The sequence below is a fragment of the Acanthopagrus latus genome, chromosome 7 (assembly GCF_904848185.1).
Source record: "Acanthopagrus latus isolate v.2019 chromosome 7, fAcaLat1.1, whole genome shotgun sequence".
Taxonomy (NCBI): Eukaryota; Metazoa; Chordata; class Actinopteri; order Spariformes; family Sparidae; genus Acanthopagrus; species Acanthopagrus latus.
The window spans coordinates 2,415,983-2,419,858 of NC_051045.1; the positions used below are offsets into that span (position 1 = coordinate 2,415,983).

At 43.1% G+C, this 3,876-nt stretch overlaps 1 long non-coding RNA gene across 1 annotated transcript; it reads left to right on the plus strand.

Moving 5' to 3' along the window:
* Window positions 1-1,289: 1,289 nt before the first annotated feature.
* Window positions 1,290-3,107, plus strand: LOC119023182. The gene is made up of 3 exons (XR_005076195.1): window positions 1,290-1,613; window positions 1,931-2,019; window positions 2,624-3,107. It is a non-coding gene; the product is annotated as an uncharacterized LOC119023182 (long non-coding RNA).
* Window positions 3,108-3,876: the final 769 nt, after the last annotated feature.

A 3,876-nucleotide genomic window follows, 5' to 3' on the forward strand; every position in this document is an offset into this window, starting at 1 on the left:
AGCTGGAGGCTGGTGTGGGTGACTTATCTCTCACTGCAGGGAGCGCTGTGACAAACACATGAATTTTTACCATCTTTTCTTCTCCCTCGTTTGTTCACTTGTTCCTCCGACGAGCTTGTTTTTACACCTCTGCGTGGTCGAGACTCAATTAAACTACCAGCACTTTCTGTCCTATAAACTACGATATCAGCACTTTTGTCGCATTATATTGTGTAAATCATGAAAACAAGCACCCGTGTTTCTGAAAAACAGCAGCCTTGTAAAGAGTTGTAGGGGATGTGACGATGGGAAATAACTGTCATTTAGGATATTTGGCTTAAAACTGCGAAACGGCTGCATCATATTTGCTTGTCGTTGAGTCATTGCTAAGCTGAGATGTGACATTAAGACGCTAAAACATAAAACGAGTTCAGGATGAGATTGCAAACATCTCTGACAATCTCAGATTAAAAACCTGCAGAATTTGAAAAAAAAAAAAATTGCTCATGAGTTTAAGGATCCATCATGTAACTGGTCCGAACCTTTTGCTCTCTCAGCTTTTGATGCCGTCTGCTCTGCTGAGGTCGAGCTGGTCACGACCTGTCGTGTGATTGCAAATGCCTCTCGTGCAGCAGGTGCTCCGGGTCGCTGTGGGCAGTGCGTGATACGAAGCCTGACAGCCTCGAAAAATGTAGATATTTTTAACAAGACGCCCTGCTGAGTTCCCGGCAGTGTCAACAGATTGACCTTTACTGCAGCTGTTTAAACTGGGAAAAAAAGAAAAAGAAAGATTCTACCTTCAATCCCACATGTAGAATCGATCACAAATCTTTGTGATATTTGATTGAATCTGTTTTTCTAATGCACAGGCGTCCTCGCTCGCTCGTTTTCTCTCATCTTAGTGTCACTTCCTTCAGTTTCTTCTGTCTTGAATCTGCTCATCGTGTTCCAACATTCACTGACACATTCACATTCATGATCGCTGATGACAGCCACAGTCGAACTAGAACAGATAGTCGATGTCTCTCATCACGGCATTGGTTCACGTATTTATTCATGATCGTGCTGTATATATGGTCTGACAGCGTGCGCTCGGAGGGAACATGTGCTGTCTGCAGGCAGGGTGAGAAGAGAAGCAGCTCCTGTGTTTGCACCGACAGTGATGAGGAGACTCTGTGCAGCTGTGCAGGAGGCTCAGGTGAGTGTCTGATGAGGGGACGAGCTACAGGTGTGCAGAGGACACACTGCACCCTGCTTTAAAATATGTGCTGTGTCTCAATTCAGGGTCTGCGTCCTCTGAAGGACCCGGCCTTTGAGGTCTTCGAAGGCGAGTCCTTCAGAGTTAATTTGGATGGTTAGGACCTGCGAAAGGGACGATCTATGTCACGCGATGTCGCCATTTTCTCTCTTTCTTTCTTCTTTTTCGGGCAGGCGAAGACTCTTGGGATACGTGAGGCCACAAAGGATCGTAGCAGTGCTTTCTCTGCACGGCGTAATTGGCCTTTAAATGCGGAGGATGCAGCCACTGATGCACAGAGTGTGTTTTAATCAACAGATCCTCCAAATCAAACAAAACAAAATGCTGTATTTCCTTCTGAAGCTACGGTCATCAGGGTCACCCAGCTGGGGTTCAGGTCAGCTCGACCTCATCAAAAAACTGGCCACATTAGTCGACTGTGATAACGACTTTTCACGACCCATAATTACGCTTCTTGTCAGGCTGCGACATCCAGCGGCCAGAGTGGTTATTAAGTCAGCGAAGGAAGAGAGTCTGACGTTTTTAATGCTCCTGCATCGAGGACGGAGATTTGTTTTAACCTGCCAACATACAAAAGATACACAAGTACAGCACTGTAAACCCAAAGCAAGGTGTTTTTTCTAAACCTAACGAGGTAGTTTTGTCACTGAATCTAATCCAAACCTTTGCCGTACTTTGACCATTCACCTCTAGCTCATCCGCTGTGCAGGTCATATTGTTTTGGGAATGGTGACACACGTCCTTTTGTGAGTCATTGGCTGTCCACCTATTCAGCTGTTCAGGTAAGATGATGTGCTAATTCTTTAAAGATTTATATCTTCAGTAGAAGCGTGTGGGCTTGGAGCTGTGTGCTACTTACAGGTCTGTTATAAAGTAACTGAGACATGAACTGCACGCGCTGGTTAGTTGACAGTATACAGAAAAATATGGAAAAACAACATACAACAGACATCAGACAGGTTTAGCTTGTAGGATTATTTTTACATTGTGTTAGTTCTACTTTAATAAAAGATCTGAAATCATCCTCCACCTCTGACAGACATCCTGCTCTCATCTAGCTTTCTCTTTGTTACAGAAGGGTTTTTTTTTACACTCTGATCTATTTTTCCTTCCTCCTCTTTCTCTTCCGTCATCCTCAGTTCTCTTCCTTTGTTGCTCTCCACTCTCCATCCTTTTACACCAGCACACCTCTCCGTCTCCATCTCTGCGATCCTATTATCCTTCGTCGTTCTCGTCTAGTCCCTCATTTATCCTCCCACACATTCCCCTTCTTCCCTCTCCTCTCTTCTTTTAGCTGTCACTTCCTGCCTCCATAACAAGAGTTTGAAGAACAATGGGACAACCCCAATAACTGGTAATAATAATAATGTTTTTTTTTTTTTTTAGGTTTGTGATATACTTACCTTATCTCATTCACATAATTCTAACAGGAGCAACACTGGGTTCATTTTACTGAGCAACAATGGGGAGAAAACCACGTGATGGAAGATTACATGCTGCTTCCTCTGGACCGAAGCTCCAGTCTGTGTTCTGACGTTTGTAAGAGTGAAACTACTGGATATTTTTAAAAGATAAGAAATTGAAGAGACGGTTTCCAGCCTTGCTTGTGGTGACAAAATGAGCTTTTAAAGAGACCTCGGGACATTTCCAGCTGTGTTTGTAGAGACCAAAACAGGCATTTTTAGCCAAAATGTGATGTTTTCCAAATCCAACCCAGTCCAGTTCTTTTTGTGCCTAAACCTAACCAGAGAATAAACGCTGCGTTGTGACAAGAGAAGCAAAAGTTTACCTCAACAAATGTAAAATGGAAAGATTTAACTTACATGTGGATTTGCGGTTGTGTACATTTTTTCTGCTGACTGATTTGGAGAGAGTTCTTTTGTCGGTTGACCTGGTTAAATATCCGGCGAAGGAAAAACTATACAAATGCATTAAACCTGCAGACTGTGTGTGCTGCAAAGTGTTTAATGAAACAAGGTCACACAACACAACAGTGTGTAGCAGTTAGCATCGGGCTGCTCTTCACCAGAACCTGTTCATCTTCATCTCAAAACGCCTCAAAACTTCAAGAGAATGCAGATTTGTAAGTTTAACTCTTGACAGTTGAATTAAAAAAAATAATCTAAAACTAAATATCCCACGCTGCTTCTGTCCTTAAACATCCATCATCCTCATCCTCCTCATCTTCACATCCTTCTCTCCACTTTCAGCGCTGGTTAAATAATCTAATCACTTCACCTCTGGACACCAAAAGGCTTTTCATTAAATCGCCCTCGGCGTTGCTTCCAGATATCCTCGGCTGTTTTCTAATGAAAGAGACATTATGAATATGAAAAAGATTTTTTTTTCAGGCTTCAACGCAAATCTGACTGTGATGATATCAGACGGGAGATATTGTCTGGGAGTTATGAATCCGCTCTGCAGGAAGTGTGTATTTTGCCGTTTTGGCAAGATAATATGATAATGTGAGTTTGTGCGGTGCACTGCGTGACTGGACACGTCTCGTGTTTTGTGTTTGTTGGCGTGTTTGCAGGCTCCTGCAGTGCTGCAGACAGCGAGGAGCCAACCATCATCATTTTTGTGTTATTGGAAAATGGAATAATGTCCACCATTAATATAATAGTCAGTGCAGTACCTGC